At 49.4% G+C, this 18,737-nt stretch overlaps 3 pseudogenes; all 3 read left to right on the forward strand.

The window, feature by feature from the left end:
* The first annotated feature begins 1,297 nt into the window (after nucleotides 1-1,297).
* LOC136013683 (actin-like) lies at nucleotides 1,298-2,450 on the forward strand (annotated as a pseudogene).
* Nucleotides 2,451-11,371: 8,921 nt separating this feature from the next.
* LOC136013684 (actin-like) lies at nucleotides 11,372-13,411 on the forward strand (annotated as a pseudogene).
* A 1,227-nt stretch (nucleotides 13,412-14,638) lies between these two features.
* LOC136013387 (actin, cytoplasmic type 5-like) lies at nucleotides 14,639-16,217 on the forward strand (annotated as a pseudogene).
* Nucleotides 16,218-18,737: the final 2,520 nt, after the last annotated feature.

Consider the following 18,737-nt stretch of genomic DNA (forward strand, 5'->3'; position numbering starts at 1 on the left):
GCTGTGAAACTAGTTTGGAATCCTACTGTCATGTGAGAACCCTTTGCGCTTTCACAGTTGGAGATGACATTACCCTAGATACCAGTAATCACTCAAATAGTTGTGTTTATAACTTCACAAAGATTAGGGGATGTGACTTTAATTACGCAGCAACTCTTATGCCTTATCAGTTGTTACGATCTTATTGTAAACTTGAGTCAAGATTTACTGCCTACTCCCTTCATAATGCAGCTTGCATTAGTAAGGAATCTGCTAAACCACGGTGAGCAGTATCAACTACGAGACCCATGTTTTAAACAAGGGATGAACCCCTCCAAGTTCACCATTCCTCATGATGCAGAAGATGTACATCATGGTACTGAAAGGATGAAGAAGCACGGAGAACATCCATGGTGGGAAGGTCTCTTTGGGCGGTGACCAGTATGTGTGGGGATTTATAATCATGTGCTCCCCCCAGTGGTAACTTGTTAGCTCTGACTGTATTATGCCTGATGCTAGTAATAACACTATAAGTGAGACTAAGGATGGCAGTTAAACACCTTCAAAGCCTTTTTCAGTTCTCTTGGACATATTAGCAGGAATGCTTAATAATAACAAAGAGAGGACTGTTGTAAATAAAATTATCTGAATTCTTCTAAGCGTATGTTGGTCTCAATAGTTTTGCTTAGCATGAATAACTAAAGCTGCTGGAGCTTAGGCCAGAAGATGCTTCTTTTGAAATGAACTTCTTTTTAACTTCCTGGTTGGCAAAGGAATGCCCTGAGACCAGTGCAAACCGGAAGATAAGGAAGCCCCAACTATCAGGAGAAGAGGCAATCCATGCTGGTAAGAAACAGGTACCAACCCATCTGGAGACAGAGAAAGAATCCAATAAAGAAGAAAAAGACCTCAGAAAAAGTCACCCTGGGAAGAAAAAGGTGTGTGAAGGCACACGAAGGCATCAAGAATGGGTGCCTAAATGTTACGGCTGTAAGGGCTCAGGAATTTCTGTGTGCTAGGTCCCTCGGCACAGGCACCCAGCTTAAGCTGTTTCTACCAATGTACTACTCAAACAAGCTACCTTATCGGACTTAAAGCCTGAGACTCTGCTATGGGATACCTAGAGTGGGGAAATTTCTTCAACATGAAGTAAGTACCCCACTGAACGCAGCATCGTCACCAACTGGGATGACATGGAGAACACTGGCAACACACTTTCTACCACAAGCTGAGAGTGGCCCCTGAGGAACACTCTGTGCTGCTAACAGAGGCTCCCCTGAAGCCCAGAGCCAAAAGAGAGAAGATGACATAGATTATATTGATGAGAACAATCAAGACACTGGGAACAGTTAGCTACTGGAATAATCTCCCCACGAAAGCAGTGGATTCCCCAACACTGGACACTTTAGGATTTTGCTGAGACATCTAGCCTAGGTCATGCTTTTCCTAGAAAGCCTGGACCAGATGATCCTAGAGGTCCCCTTCAAACTGCTATTCTATGATTCTATGATACTCGAGACCTTCAATACCTCAGCCATGTATACAGGCATCCAGGCTGTGTTGGCCTGTATGCTCCTCACTGTACCACTGTTACCATGATGGGCTCTGGAGATGGCGTTACCCATGCTGTTCCCACATATGGAAGCCATGTCCCCTCCCATGCCATCCTCCCTCTGGATCTGGCTGGCTGTGACCTGATGGACTACCTCATGAAGATCCTGAGAGAGAGGCTACAGCTTCACCACTACACCTGAAAGTGACATTATGTGCCACATGAAAGAGAAGCTCTCATGTTGCCCTGGATTTTGAGCAGGAGATGGACACAGCTGCCTCTAGCTCTTCCCTGGAGAACAGCTACGAACTCCCAGATGGCCAGGTCATCAGTACTGGCCATGAGAGCTTCAGGTGCCCTGCAGCCCTCTTACAGCCGTTCTTCTTAGGTATGGAGACCTGTGGTACCCACAAAAACTACCTTCAAAATTACCTTGGTTGTCCCAAACATGGGCTGATTCACCAGGATTGCAACTACAGCTTCCACGGGCAACCAGCTCCAGTGCCTCAGAACCCTCGTTGGAACAAATGCCCTCCTCCAGTCCAATCTAAATCTAAAACCCGTTCTTTGTGTTGCAGAGAAGAACTGCTTCCTGCTGTCAACAACACATCGAAGAAAGATGCAGCCACAAGGGCAGGCGATTGTAACGCAGAAAAAGAACAAAAACTCACTGAATTTGCCTGGAAATAGAAACACTCGCCAAGAAGTGAAATTAATAAAATAGCTACAGGCTGTGAAACTAGTTCGGAATCTACTGTCATGTGAGAACTCTTTGTGCTTTCATAGTTGGAGATTACATTACTGTACATACCAGTAATCACTCAAATAGTTGTGTTAATAACTTCACAAAGATTAAGGGATGCAACTTTAATTATGCAGCAACTCTTATGCCTTATCAATTCATATCTGTAAACAGCAGAATGGGTCTACATTTGAATGTGGCAAACATGCTTATTTCCATTGAAAAGTGTAAAACTGCAGGGAATAAAAACCTGAAAGGAAGATTTACTGCGGCATCACCTGGTTGCTCATTTGGTGCAGTGCTCGTTTCCTCATTACCCCCCAGCAGAGCTGAGAAGCAGTTCTAGGTGGGAATGCTGGATTTTGGAGGAAGCCCCTGGCTTTTAATTGGCCACTTCCTCCTTTTTTGTGTGTGTGGGTTGTTTTTTGGTTTTTGGGTTTTTTGTTTGTTTGTTTGTTTGTTTCTTCCCAGCTCCCAGCTTCCTGGATCAATGCCCTCCTCCTTTTCTGTATGTGCTACAGGGGATGCTTGGGACCCCTTGCACGGTTTGGGCCTGGAGCACGCAGCGCTGCTCCCTCTCCGCTTCCCTGACACCTTCCAGCTACTGAGAGCGTCCCGCAGCTCAGCCCCTGCTGCAGGAGGGCCTCCACCAGGGCGCACCGAGCGCAGCCTTGCCCATGCTGCACCCTCCCCTCACGAGCCCGGTGCAGGCGCTTTCTGCACCCCGAGCTCCGCGCTGCAGCCTCCCCTCTCCTGGGCTCTGTCCGGTGCCGACGCTGCCCGCGCCGGGGCAGCCACAGCAGAGCTCCCAGAGCGGGCCCTGGCCCTCAGGCGAGCGCTCCCCCTCCCGCCCGCTGCCCGCCACCGCTACCGACGCCAACCGCCGCCCCAGGCGCTGCTCCCGCTCGCCCCGAGGCGGGTTTTTCCCGCTCAGGGCGGGGCCGTCCCTCCTGGCTCCGCCGCCTGCGAGTCCCTGCTCGCCTCAGCGGAGCTGCCGGCTCCTGGGCAAGGAGCGGCGAGGGCTTGAGGCTCCCTCCGTGGCTGTCGCCACTCAAACCTGAGGCTGCCGGACGCGGGGTTTCCCCTCGATCAGGGACTGAAGGCTCCTCTCTGGAGCTGCTCACCTCGGCAGATGACCCATGACTGCTATTGCCCTGTGAGCTTAATGGCTTCCTTGCCCCAGAACCTTTCACACCAAAACCCGTTCAGGCGCCCTTGCACCTCTCAAACACAAAACACACTATGGCATTGTCAGCAGTGCAGAATACAGAAATATGTGGGACTCTCTCTTCTCAAGCAGGTGCTGGTCACGGCGGTGAAGAAACAGCGCAGCCTGAAGCATCCAGATGCATGCTAGCGTTCGCTGCAACTGTGGCAACGGCCATCCTTGCATCTGCACTCCTGCTAGTGTTGTTCTACCTGCTGAAATTGAAGTGGCAGGAAAGGAAACAGTGAGGCGTTTTTTCCAGCATTTTGGGTTGGATGGCTGCCCTGCGCAATGAAGCACCATCCTGGAGTGCAGGTCCCGCGGGCAGCACCATTAGCACGTCATGCATTCGAGACCGTAAAAGCATAGAGTGGTTTGGTGCGGCAGGGACCTTTAGAGATTGCCTAGAGCAACCCCGCTGCCAGGGGCAGGGCCATCTTTCCCCTTGTCAGGCTGTTCAGAGCCCAGTCCAACCAAACCTTGGGCAGGTCCAGACGTGGGGTAACTACAGCTTCCACGGGCAACCAGCTCCAGTGGCTCAGAACCCTCGTTGGAAGAAATGCCCTCCTCCTGTCCAATCTAAATACACCCTCTTCCCATTTAAAACCGCTGCCGCTGGCCGTGTCACTACAGGCTGGTAAGAAGTATCATTCCCATCTTGCTAATTATCCCCCGTTGTACACTGAAATGCCACAATAAGTACTCCCCGGAGCCTTCTCCAGGTAGAACAACCCCCACCGCTGGGGTGGCTGTTTCAGTTTTGAGGTTTTTCCCACCGTCCTCTTCATTCCTATTCATGAGGACTCCTTTCCAAAACCCATTCTTTGTGTTGCAGAAAAAATCTGCTTCCTGCTGTCAACAACGCATCGAAGAAAGATGCGGCCACAAGCGAAGGAGATTGTAACGCCGTGAAAGAACAAAAGCTTACTGAAATTGCCCTGGAAATAGAAACACTCGCCAAGCAGGGGAAATTAATAAAATAGCTACAGGCTGTGAAACTTGTTTGGAATCCTACTGTCATGTGAGAACCCTTTGCGCTTTCATAGTTGGAGATGACATTACCCTAGATACCAGTAATCACTCAAATAGTTGTGTTTATAACTTCACAAAGATTAGGGGATGCGACTTTAATTACGCAGCAACTCTTACGCCTTATCAATTGATACAATCTTATTGTACACTTGAGTCAAGATTTATTGTGTACCCCTTCCGTAAGGCAGCTTGCATTAGTAAGGAAGCTACTAAACCCCGATGATGTGTATCAGCTGCTAGACCCATGTTCGAGACAATGGATGAACATTCCCTTCAATACCTCAGCCATGTACACAGGCATCCAGGCTGTGTTGTCCCTGTATTCCCCTAGTCGTAGCACTGTTAACTGTGATGGACTCTGGAGATGGTGTTACCCACGGTGTCCCCACGTACGGAAGCCGTGTTCCTACCCCCGACCATGCTATCCTCCCTTTGGATCTGGCTGGCCGTGACCTGATGGACTACCTGTCCTGGGATTACCAGGAGCCATTTTGCTTCTTCTTAGTAACTGGTGCAAGCTCTGTGTTTTGACTTCCAGCCTGGGCAGAGAGCTGATAACACCGATTGTTTTTCATTGTTGCTAAGTAATGTTTATTCTGGCCAAAGACTTTGTGAGTCTCATGCTCTGCCAGGGACGAGGGGAGGCCGGGTGGAAGCAGAGACAGGAGGTAACTGGGAGTTACCCGGAAGGGCACGGTCTCTCTTCAGGGGGCTGAAAGTGACATTATGTGCCACACGAAAAGAGAAGCTCTCATGTTGCCCTGGATTTTGAGCAGGAGGTGGACACAGCTGCCTCTAGCTCTTCCCTGGAGAACAGCTACGAACTCCCAGATGGCCAGGTCATCAGTACTGGCCATGAGAGCTTCAGGTGCCCTACAGCCCTCTTACAGCCATTTTTCTTAGGTATGGAGACCTGTGGTATCCATAAAAAGTACCTTCAAAATTACCTTGGTTGTCCTAGATCTGGGCTTATTCACCTGAACTGCAATAAGCCAATCTCAGAAACAGCGTAGAGATGTTTAATTCCTATTTTCACAAAGGTGGGTGTGAGGCGATTACTTCCACAAAGCTAGTGCACCTTCAATCTGCAGGCTGTCCACTATCTAAGTTTACTAAGGTAATCCAGGAGTCTTACCACGTTCCTTTTCTCCATGTGCTGTGACAGAGGGGAGAGTCTGGGCGGCCGGGTGGGTGGGTGGTTGGCTGGCTGCTGACCAATGTGAATCTGAAACAAGGCGTAAGATTAGAGAACACAGCAGATGACCTGGCAGGCAGGAGACAGTGTCCCTGCCAAGCACATCTGGCTGCACGCAGTGGGTATCCCTAAACTACCAACACAGTGCAGGCCCACAGGCACCTGCACAACCCTCTGTGCCCTGGCAGTGTTGCCCGATGACCAGAGATCCCACTCTGCCCTTATGGCCTGAAGGTGCAAGGCAGGTGGTGGATAGGTGTGATGAGCACCATGGGACAAGTTGGGGGGGCTTCCTCGTACAATTACTTCCTCTTTCTCCTGGTGACCCTGCGCGTTGGGGATATCTGGGCTGTCCTTTCCAAAAACTCGGTCTTAGTATTTCAGAGAACCACTGCTACCTGCTGTCGACACTGCACCCAAGACAGACACAGCCACAAAGAATGACCAAGCAAAATTAGAAAAAGGAAGAAAGCCACCAAAAATGCCGTGGAAATAAAATAACTTGCATTTAAGGGGAACTTATTATAGTTGCAGGCTGTGAAAACACTTTGGCCTCCTGTTGTCAGCTTCAAAGGGAGGGAAAGGAGGAAGGTCCCATTTTTGCACCATGAGGCCCTCAGGAGGAAGGATTTCACAAGGTGATTGCTTGAATTGGGTTCTGTGTCCAGAGGTAAGACAGAAGGGAGCTGGAAGACAGAAGGCATTGTCAAACCGTACTGCTTTCCTGTATAGGCCTCTTTACCCTTTTAAGAAACACATGTTCATATCTGTAAACAGCTGAATGGGCCTACACTTGAATGTGGCAAACATGCTTATTTCCATTGAGAAGTGTAAAACTGCAGGGAATAAACACCTGAAAGGAAGATTAAACACTGGTTCTCACTCCGATTTCACTTTTACAACAAGCTTTATTTTAACTTCTAAGCCAAAAAAAAAAAACAACATCCTTTGGCAACATTCACCTAGGAATTCACCTGCGGTTCCCTAGCAGAGCTTACAAGAAAATACTGTATAGATATAATGCAGCTGTGCACTGTGTGTTTAACAGTGCACTTAAAAGCAATATATATAAGGAATCCTTATGTAATAGCGTGACAGTGGCTCAAAACTTGGTTTTGTGCATCTGGCAGTGGCAAGTCTTGACCATTTTTCCACACTGAGAACAGGTGGGTGGTTGGCTGCTGGCTGAGGTCAACCCATCCCACAGCATGAGATCAGAGAACACACCAGATGACTTGGCAGGCAGGAGACAGCGTCTTTGCCCAGCATCTCTGGCTGTGTGTAGATGGTGCCCCCAAAGCACAGATGGGGAGGGTGAGCCCACAGGCAGCTGCAAGGCCCTCCATGCCCTAACAGAGTTGCCTCGTGACACAGAATCCCTGTCATGACACGCAAGGGCTCTGTGAGGTCACAAATACGTACCCTGCCTTACTCTGTGTCTGGCTTTGGAAATGCCAGTCTGCCCTCATGGCCTGGAGGGTGTAAGGCAGGTGGATGGCTGAGGCGAAGAGAACCATGGGGGGAGTGTGGGGAGCCTCCTCCTCCCATCGGCTCCTCTTCATCCTCTTCCTCCTGCTCCTGGAAACCCTGCATGTTGAGGGTAGCCACGTTGCTCCCTTGGGAGCACGACGTCCAGGTAGGGTGGGCAACAACAGAGGCAACATCTTCAGGGCGGGTGTGAGGCACAAGCCCTGTGGGGAGGCATGGAGCTAACACAGCTTCTGCGGACCCACTTAGTGAGCAAGTGGTAGGATGAGTAGCTTGAGAGCAGGGAACTTTTCCTTTGATCCTGGCAGAATCTGGACCTCCCTGTGGATCTCACAAGGGTCCATGATCCATGCCCAGTCTCTGTGGTTCTTTTATGGAGAAGCGTAGTGCAGATTGGAAGAAAAAGCCTTTCTCATCTCTATTTGCTTACAGCTGTGCATACCGGTCGTGATTCTCACCGATACCACATCCTGCAGTGCAAAGAATTTCCTAGTGGTCAGTATACCTTACTCACTTTGTACGCTGAGCACCTCTTTTTCATCTTGCATTATACTCTTGCTTAGAGATGCACAGCGTGGCATGAACCGTTTTTCATGGGAGCTGTTCCCTTCTGCCTTCGGTTGCAGATGTGGATGCAGGTGTTGACTCTTCAGCTTCGCAGTGGGATCCTGAGCTACAGCCTTGGAGAGAAAGCAAGGGTAAGCGGAGAGTCTTCGCTTCCTTTGAGAGCTGCCAGGACCTATCCAGAAGGTCACCCTGGCCCCTATGCAGCTGCTGCTTAGGAAGAACCATGCCAGAACGTGTCACTAACGCTTTCTGCCCTCTGCCTTTGAATGGAGCTGTTCCGCAGCGGATTGCTCTTCCAGCTGCTGAACGGGCAACTAGGTTTCATCCTCAAAGCGACCCCTTAGTACGTTGTCAATGTCTGTCTGCCAGAAGGAATACACCTTTACTTTTGAATAATTTACTCATGAACAATTCAACAGAATGCACTCTCTGCAGGTCTTCGACAAAACCGGGGTCTGCCGTTGACTGGCGCTGGTAAGTGTTGGCCATTTGCTGACTTTGAGAGCAGCTAAGTCACAGGAAAAGCTACCTGTAGCTGCTCTGCATCTGTTAAGTCTGCAGACCGACATGTAACCATAGAATCGTAGATAGTTAGGACAGGAAGGGACTTAAAGATCATCAAGTTCCAAACCCCCTGCCATGGGCAGGGACCCCACACACTAATCCATGTCACCCAAGACTCCACCCAACCTGGCCTTGAACACTGCCAGGGATGCAGCATTCACAACTCCCCTGCGCAACCCATTCCAGTGCAAGCGAGTCCTGTGTTCTAAATGCCCAAACCCCTGACTATGGCACCACCATTCTAACCATTTATTAACCTGCCAAATCTACCTGGCCTTTTCAAGGTCCTCCGCTTTGAGACCTGGAGAACTGATGAAAAAGGTGGCTGAACCCCAGAGCCCCTAACCACCTTTCCCAGGGCCCTGTAGTCCTTCTTAAAGAGTCCCAGGCTGCTGCTGTCAATATCACTAGCACCCATATTGACCATTAGAAGTAGGTAACAGTCAGCAGGGCTTACGAGACCAGGCAACCGCTGAGCAACGTCCCTGATCCAAGCCCCTGGCAGGCAACACACCTCCCTTGAGACTGAGTCAGGCCGACAGATGGCTGCCTCTGTGCCTTTCAAAGTAGAGTCCCTACTCCTGTGACGTGCTGCTTTTTCCTGGAGGCACCAGTAGTGACCCTCCTTACTGCGGCATCACCTGCTTGCTCATTTGGTGCAGTGCTCGTTTCCTCATTACCCCCCAGCAGAGCTGAGCAGCAGTTCTAGGTGGGAATGCTGGATTTTGGAGGAAGACCCTTGCTTTTAATTGTCCTCCTCCTCCTTTTTGTGTGTGTGTGTGTGTGTGTGTGTGTTTGTGGGGCTTTTTTCTTCTGTTTCGTTTTTTACCAGCTCCCAGCTTCCTGGATCAATGCCCTCCTCCTTTTCTGTATGTGCTACAGGGGACGCTTGGGACCCCTTGCACGGTTTGGGCCTGGAGCACGCAGCGCTGCTCCCTCTCCGCTTCCCTGACACCTTCCAGCTACTGAGAGCGTCCCGCAGCTCAGCCCCTGCTGCAGGAGGGCCTCCACCAGGGCGCACCGAGCGCAGCCTTGCCCATGCTGCACCCTCCCCTCACGAGCCCGGTGCAGGCACTTTCTGCACCCCGAGCTCCGCGCTGCAGCCTCCCCTCTCCTGGGCTCTGTCCGGTGCCGACGCTGCCCGCGCCGGGGCAGCCACAGCAGAGCTCCCAGGCCGGGCCCTGGCCCTCAGGCGAGCGCTCCCCCTCCCGCCCGCTGCCCGCCACCGCTACCGACGCCAACCGCCGCCCCAGGCGCTGCTCCCGCTCGCCCCGAGGCGGGTTTTTCCCGCTCAGGGCGGGGCCGTCCCTCCTGGCTCCGCCGCCTGCGAGTCCCTGCTCGCCTCAGCGGAGCTGCCGGCTCCTGGGCAAGGAGCGGCGAGGGCTTGAGGCTCCCTCCGTGGCTGTCGCCACTCAAACCTGAGGCTGCCGGACGCGGGGTTTCCCCTCGATCAGGGACTGAAGGCTCCTCTCTGGAGCTGCTCACCTCGGCAGATGACCCATGACTGCTATTGCCCTGTGAGCTTAATGGCTTCCTTGCCCCAGAACCTTTCACACCAAAACCCGTTCAGGCGCCCTTGCACCTCTCAAACACAAAACACACTATGGCATTGTCAGCAGTGCAGAATACAGAAATATGTGGGACTCTCTCTTCTCAAGCAGGTGCTGGTCACGGCGGTGAAGAAACAGCGCAGCCTGAAGCATCCAGATGCATGCTAGCGTTCGCTGCAACTGTGGCAACGGCCATCCTTGCATCTGCAGTCCTGCTAGTGTTGTGCTACCTGCTCAAACTGAAGTGGCAGGAAAGGAAACAGTGAGGCGTTTTTTCCAGCATTTTGGGTTGGATGGCTGCCCTGCGCAATGAAGCACCATCCTGGAGTGCAGGTCCCGCGGGCAGCACCATTAGCACGTCATACATTCGAGACCGTAAAAGCATAGAGTGGTTTGGTGCGGCAGGGACCTCTAGAGATTGCCTAGAGCAACCCCGCTGCCTGGGGCAGGGCCATCTTTCCCCTTGTCAGGCTGTTCAGAGCCCAGTCCAACCAAACCTTGGGCAGGTCCAGACGTGGGGTAACTACAGCTTCCACGGGCAACCAGCTCCAGTGGCTCAGAACCCTCGTTGGAAGAAATGCCCTCCTCCTGTCCAATCTAAATACACCCTCTTCCCATTTAAAACCGCTGCCGCTAGCCGTGTCACTACAGGCTGGTAAGAAGTATCATTCCCATCTTGCTAATTATCCCCCATTATACACTGAAATGCCACAATAAGTACTCCCCGGAGCCTTCTCCAGGTAGAACAACCCCCACCGCTGGGGTGGCTGTTTCAGTTTTGAGGTTTTTCCCACCGTCCTCTTCATTCCTATTCATGAGGACTCCTTTCCAAAACCCATTCTTTGTGTTGCAGAAAAAATCTGCTTGCTGCTGTCAACAACGCAGCGAAGAAAGATGTGGCCACTTGCGAAGGACATTATAACGCCGAGAAAGAACAAAAGCTTACTGAAATTGCCCTGGAAATAGAAACACTCGCCAAGCAGGGGAAATTAATAAAATAGCTACAGGCTGTGAAACTAGTTTGGAATCCTACTGTCATGTGAGAACCCTTTGCGCTTTCACAGTTGGAGATGACATTACCCTAGATACCAGTAATCACTCAAATAGTTGTGTTTATAACTTCACAAAGATTAGGGGATGTGACTTTAATTATGCAGCATCTCTTATGCCTTATCAGTTGTTACGATCTTATTGTAAACTTGAGTCAAGATTTACTGCCTACTCCCTTCATAATGCAGCTTGCATTAGTAAGGAATCTGCTAAACCACGGTGAGCAGTATCAACTACGAGACCCATGTTTTAAACAAGGGATGAACCCCTCCAAGTTCACCATTCCTCATGATGCAGAAGATGTACATCATGGTACTGAAAGGATGAAGAAGCACGGAGAACATCCATGGTGGGAAGGTCTCTTTGGGCGGTGACCAGTATGTGTGGGGATTTATAATCATGTGCTCCCCCCAGTGGTAATCTTGTTAGCTCTGACTGTATTATGCCTGATGCTAGTAATAACACTATAAGTGAGACTAAGGATGGCAGTTAAACACCTTCAAAGCCTTTTTCAGTTCTCTTGGACATATTAGCAGGAATGCTTAATAATAACAAAGAGAGGACTGTTGTAAATAAAATTATCTGAATTCTTCTAAGCGTATGTTGGTCTCAATAGTTTTGCTTAGCATGAATAACTAAAGCTGCTGGAGCTTAGGCCAGAAGATGCTTCTTTTGAAATGAACTTCTTTTTAACTTCCTGGTTGGCAAAGGAATGCCCTGAGACCAGTGCAAACCGGAAGATAAGGAAGCCCCAACTATCAGGAGAAGAGGCAATCCATGCTGGTAAGAAACAGGTACCAACCCATCTGGAGACAGAGAAAGAATCCAATAAAGAAGAAAAAGACCTCAGAAAAAGTCACCCTGGGAAGAAAAAGGTGTGTGAAGGCACACGAAGGCATCAAGAATGGGTGCCTAAATGTTACGGCTGTAAGGGCTCAGGAATTTCTGTGTGCTAGGTCCCTCGGCACAGGCACCCAGCTTAAGCTGTTTCTACCAATGTACTACTCAAACAAGCTACCTTATCGGACTTAAAGCCTGAGACTCTGCTATGGGATACCTAGAGTGGGGAAATTTCTTCAACATGAAGTAAGTACCCCACTGAACGCAGCATCGTCACCAACTGGGATGACATGGAGAACACTGGCAACACACTTTCTACCACAAGCTGAGAGTGGCCCCTGAGGAACACTCTGTGCTGCTAACAGAGGCTCCCCTGAAGCCCAGAGCCAAAAGAGAGAAGATGACATAGATTATATTGATGAGAACAATCAAGACACTGGGAACAGTTAGCTACTGGAATAATCTCCCCACGAAAGCAGTGGATTCCCCAACACTGGACACTTTAGGATTTTGCTGAGACATCTAGCCTAGGTCATGCTTTTCCTAGAAAGCCTGGACCAGATGATCCTAGAGGTCCCCTTCAAACTGCTATTCTATGATTCTATGATACTCGAGACCTTCAATACCTCAGCCATGTATACAGGCATCCAGGCTGTGTTGGCCTGTATGCTCCTCACTGTACCACTGTTACCATGATGGGCTCTGGAGATGGCGTTACCCATGCTGTTCCCACATATGGAAGCCATGTCCCCTCCCATGCCATCCTCCCTCTGGATCTGGCTGGCTGTGACCTGATGGACTACCTCATGAAGATCCTGAGAGAGAGGCTACAGCTTCACCACTACACCTGAAAGTGACATTATGTGCCACATGAAAGAGAAGCTCTCATGTTGCCCTGGATTTTGAGCAGGAGATGGACACAGCTGCCTCTAGCTCTTCCCTGGAGAACAGCTACGAACTCCCAGATGGCCAGGTCATCAGTACTGGCCATGAGAGCTTCAGGTGCCCTGCAGCCCTCTTACAGCCGTTCTTCTTAGGTATGGAGACCTGTGGTACCCACAAAAACTACCTTCAAAATTACCTTGGTTGTCCCAAACATGGGCTGATTCACCAGGATTGCAACTACAGCTTCCACGGGCAACCAGCTCCAGTGCCTCAGAACCCTCGTTGGAACAAATGCCCTCCTCCAGTCCAATCTAAATCTAAAACCCGTTCTTTGTGTTGCAGAGAAGAACTGCTTCCTGCTGTCAACAACACATCGAAGAAAGATGCAGCCACAAGGGCAGGCGATTGTAACGCAGAAAAAGAACAAAAACTCACTGAATTTGCCTGGAAATAGAAACACTCGCCAAGAAGTGAAATTAATAAAATAGCTACAGGCTGTGAAACTAGTTCGGAATCTACTGTCATGTGAGAACTCTTTGTGCTTTCATAGTTGGAGATTACATTACTGTACATACCAGTAATCACTCAAATAGTTGTGTTAATAACTTCACAAAGATTAAGGGATGCAACTTTAATTATGCAGCAACTCTTATGCCTTATCAATTCATATCTGTAAACAGCAGAATGGGTCTACACTTGAATGTGGCAAACATGCTTATTTCCATTGAAAAGTGTAAAACTGCAGGGAATAAAAACCTGAAAGGAAGATTTACTGCGGCATCACCTGGTTGTTCATTTGGTGCAGTGCTCGTTTCCTCATTACCCCCCAGCAGAGCTGAGAAGCAGTTCTAGGTGGGAATGCTGGATTTTGGAGGAAGACCTTGCTTTTAATTGGCCACTTCCCCTTTTTTGTGTGTGTGGGTTGTTTGTTTTTTGGTTTTTGTGGGGTTTGTTTTTTTTTTGTTTGTTTCTTCCCAGCTCCCAGCTTCCTGGATCAATGCCCTCCTCCTTTTCTGTATGTGCTATGGCGGACACTTGTGACTGCTGCACAGTTTGGGCCTGGAGCACGCAGCGCTGCTCCCTCTCCGCTTCCCTGACACCTTCCAGCTACTGAGAGCGTCCCGCAGCTCAGCCCCTGCTGCAGGAGGGCCTCCACCAGGGCGCACCGAGCGCAGCCTTGCCCATGCTGCACCCTCCCCTCACGAGCCCGGTGCAGGCACTTTCTGCACCCCGAGCTCCGCGCTGCAGCCTCCCCTCTCCTGGGCTCTGTCCGGTGCCGACGCTGCCCGCGCCGGGGCAGCCACAGCAGAGCTCCCAGGCCGGGCCCTGGCCCTCAGGCGAGCGCTCCCCCTCCCGCCCGCTGCCCGCCACCGCTACCGACGCCAACCGCCGCCCCAGGCGCTGCTCCCGCTCCCCCCCGAGGCGGGTTTTTCCCGCTCAGGGCGGGGCCGTCCCTGCTGGCTCCGCCCCTGCGAGTCCCTGCTCGCTCAGCGGAGCTGCCGGCTCCTGGGCAAGGAGCGGCGAGGGCTTGAGGCTCCCTCCGTGGCTGTCGCCACTCAAACCTGAGGCTGCCGGACGCGGGGTTTCCCCTCGATCAGGGACTGAAGGCTCCTCTCTGGAGCTGCTCACCTCGGCAGATGACCCATGACTGCTATTGCCCTGTGAGCTTAATGGCTTCCTTGCCCCAGAACCTTTCACACCAAAACCCGTTCAGGCGCCCTTGCACCTCTCAAACACAAAGCACACTATGGCATTGTCAGCAGTGCAGAATACAGAAATATGTGGGACTCTCTCTTCTCAAGCAGGTGCTGGTCACGGCGGTGAGGAAACAGCACCGGCGGAAGCATCCAGATGCATGCTAGCGTTTGCTGCAACTGTGGCAACGGCCATCCTTGCATCCGCACTCCTGCTAGTGTTGTTCTACCTGCTGAAATTGAAGTGGCAGGAAAGGAAACAGTGAGGCGTTTTTTCCAGCATTTTGGGTTGGATGGCTGCCCTGCGCAATGAAGCACCATCCTGGAGTGCAGGTCCCGCGGGCAGCACCATTAGCACGTCATACATTCGAGACCGTAAAAGCATAGAGTGGTTTGGTGCGGCAGGGACCTCTAGAGATTGCCTAGAGCAACCCCGCTGCCAGGGGCAGGGCCATCTTTCCCCTTGTCAGGCTGTTCAGAGCCCAGTCCAACCAAACCTTGGGCAGGTCCAGACGGGGGTAACTACAGCTTCCACGGGCAACCAGCTCCAGTGGCTCAGAACCCTCGTTGGAACAAATGCCCTCCTCCTGTCCAATCTAAAATACACCCTCTTCCAATTTAAAACCGCTGCCGCTGGCCGTGTCACTACAGGCTGGTAAGAAGTATCATTCCCATCTTGCTAATTATCCCCCATTATACACTGAAATGCCACAATAAGTACTCCCCGGAGCCTTCTCCAGGTAGAACAACCCCCACCGCTGGGGTGGCTGTTTCAGTTTTGAGGTTTTTCCCACCATCCTCTTCATTCCTATTCATGAGGACTCCTTTCCAAAACCCATTCTTTGTGCTGCAGAAAAAACCTGCTTCCTGCTGTCAACAATGCATCGAAGAAAGATGCAGCCACAAGCGAAGGAGATTGTAACGCATAAAAAGAACAAAAACTCACTGAAATTGCCCTGGAAATAGAAACACTCACCAAGAAGGGGAAATTAATAAAATAGCTACAGGCTGTGAAACTAGTTTGGAATCCTACTGTCATGTGAGAACCCTTTGCGCTTTCACAGTTGGAGATGACATTACCCTAGATACCAGTAATCACTCAAATAGTTGTGTTTATAACTTCACAAAGATTAGGGGATGCAACTTTAATTATGCAGCAACTCTTATGCGTTATCAATTGTTACGATCTTATTGTAAACTTGAGTCAAGATTTTCTGTGTACCCCTTTTGTAAGGCAGCTTGCATTAGTAAGGAAGCTACAAAACAACGATGATGTGTATCAGCTGCTAGACCCATGTTAGAAACAATGGATGATCATCCCCTTCAATACCTCAGCCATGTACACAGACATCCAGGCTGTGTTGTCCCTGTACGCCCCTACTCATAGCACTGTTACTGTGATAGACTCTGGAGATGGTGTTACCCACACGGTCCCCACATACAGAAACCGTGTCGTCGTCCCCCCCCCCCCCCCCCCGACCATGCAATCCTCCCTCTGGATCTGGCTGGCCAAGACCTGACAGACTACCTCAGGAAGATCCTGAGAGAGAGGCTACAGCTTCACCACTACACCTGAAAGTGACATTATGTGCCACATGAAAGAGAAGCTCTCATGTTGCCCTGGATTTTGAGCAGGAGATGGACACAGCCGCCTCTAGCTCTTCCCTGGAGAACAGCTACGAACTCCCAGATGGCCTGGTCATCAGTACTGGCCATGAGAGCTTTAGGTGCCGTGCAGCCATCTTACAGACATTTTTCTTAGGTATGGAGACCTGTGGTATCCACAAAAAGTACCTTCAAAATTACCTTGCTTGTCCCAGACATGGGCTGATTCACCTGGATTGCAATAAGCCAATCTCAGACATAGCGTAGAGATGTTTAATTCATGTTTTCACAAAGGTGGGTGTGAGGCGATTACTTCCACAAAGCTAGTGCACCTTCAATCTGCAGGCTGTCCACTAGCCAAGTTTACTAAGATAGTCCAGGAGTATTACTACGTCCCTTTTCACCATGTCCCATAAGAGAGGGGAAGAGTTTGAGCGGCTGGGTGGGTGGGTGGGTGGGTGTGTGTTTGGCTGGCTGCTGACCAATGTGAATCTGAAACAAGATATAAAATTAGAGAACACAGCAGATGACCTGGCAGGCAGGAGACAGTGTCCCTGCCAAGCACATCTGGCTGCACGCAGTGGGTATCCCCAAACTACCAACACAGTGCAGGCCCACAGGCACCTGCACAACCCTCTGTGCCCTGGCAGTGTTGCCCGATGACCAGAGATCCCACTCTGCCCTTATGGCCTGAAGGTGCAAGGCAGGTGGTGGATTGGTGTGATGAGCACCATGGGACAAGTTGGGGGGGCTTCCTCGTACAATTACTTCCTCTTTCTCCTGGTGACCCTGCGCGTTGGGAATATCTGGGCTGTCCTTTCCAAAAGCTCTTAGTATTTCAGAGAACCACTGCTACCTGCTGTCGACACTGCACCCAAGACAGACACAGCCACAAAGACCAAGCAAAATTAGAAAAAGGAAGAAAGCCACCAAAAATGCCGTGGAAATAAAATAACTTGTATTTAAGGGGAACTTATTATAGTTGCAGGCTGTGAAAACACTTTGGCCTCCTGTTGTCAGCTTCAAAGGGAGGGAAAGGAGGAAGGTCCCATTTTTATACCATGAGGCCCTCAGGAGGAAGGCTTTCACAAGGTGATTGCTTGAATTGGGTTCTGTGTCCAGAGGTAAGACAGAGGGGAGCTGGAAGACAGAAGGCATTGTAAAACCGTACTGCTTTCCTGTATAGGCCTCTTTACCCTTTTAAGAAGCACATGTAAAGTCTCTGATCATGTCTAAACCAGAATCTACATGTTTTCTCTCTTTGTCCTTTAAATGTCAGTATATGTGTGTGTATACCTCTATGTGTGTGTATTATAAATACAAAGTTACCACTTCTCCAGCTTACTGTTCCCTAACAACATGCTGGATTAGAAACAATCTATGAATACAGTTACATTCTTAACTGGATTACTGATATATTCCAATTCAATCTCTTCCACTCTCAGAATTTCACTGGCTACTTTGCTTACTCGGTTTATTAATGAATATTACCCAATAAACCTTTGCTGAAGTAGTCTCACATAATGGGGCAAAAGTGATTGCCTTTAAATATTTGACTTAATGCCAAGTTAAAAATAATTCCCTAAAGACCATCCTCTCTAATCTGTTTTTATATGCTACTGTCTGCTCAATTTCCAGAGTGTTGTTGCTTTTCCTTCCTGCAAAGCTTGTCTCAACCCATTGAACCTCCAAATCAGCAGTCTGATTTAACCTATTAATTCCAATTAAATCACACTCCTCTCTCCGAACTGGGAAATTAATACAATAATTTTACTATACACAAGTCTGACATTGTTGTTCTTAGCCTTTACCTTTCTTGCTGCAAGAAGTAAAATTTTCAGCAATAGTCTTGTTCCTTTCCTGTATGGGAAGCTGTGTAATGAAATAGCATGCTCCCTTTTGTGATCCCTGGCTGCTGCAGTAGAAGAAAGTGAGATTAGAAACAAAATTTGGATACCTGCATTGTGTGAGGTTGTAACTTTAGGGTCTTATAGTCACAGATAAATAAATAAATAAATAAATGTAATCTGCAGTATGATTCACCCAACACATGAATCATTTGCTTTATGAGAAACTGTCATAGAAATGCCTGTTTCTCCCCATGGACTACAGTGGGGTTCTGGATGGTTGCCTCAAAACTTGGAGGTATCCTTCTTACAGAGATCTTCATTAAGTCAGAAGAGCGTAGTCTTGGGTGTTTAAAGAAAGCCAAGGTGATCTGCCACATTGATCACCAGCAGGGTAAGAAAATAGGGCAATAAGGCAGTGCTTAGCCCCAGTGGTGCATAACACTGTCATTCAGCTTGGCTCTTCTTCACAGACCAGCAGCATCTGCATCCCAAGGGATCAGTTTTAGTACGATTCGTTTATGGAGAGAACTAATGAATATATATAAGCAATCACCATCTCCAAAGCAGCAAATATTTGAGAAGACTAAAACCAACACATCAGCTCCAGAAAGCTGTGTATTTGAGAGAAGTATTGAGGAGGTGGGATTTGCATTGTTCCCATTTTACCAGCAAAGAGGCTTGGTGCTAATGTGAATTGTGTATTAGAAAACAACTGTAATGGGAGGATAGCTACAAGGAAATGAGTAATGCCTTCAAAAGGTAAGGTCTGTATGGCAAAACCAGTACCGATTTTTCTTCTCACCACTATGCTATTAAACCCAGATAGGGAAAATTGATTTACTGAAAGCATCTCAGAGCATTGGCTTCTAAATGTTAGAAACAATACTATTCTTTCTATCCTAGCTTTTCAACCTGTTTACAAACCAAACCAAAACAA

This window comes from Lathamus discolor, chromosome 4 (assembly GCF_037157495.1).
Source record: "Lathamus discolor isolate bLatDis1 chromosome 4, bLatDis1.hap1, whole genome shotgun sequence".
Lineage (NCBI taxonomy): Eukaryota > Metazoa > Chordata > Aves > Psittaciformes > Psittacidae > Lathamus > Lathamus discolor.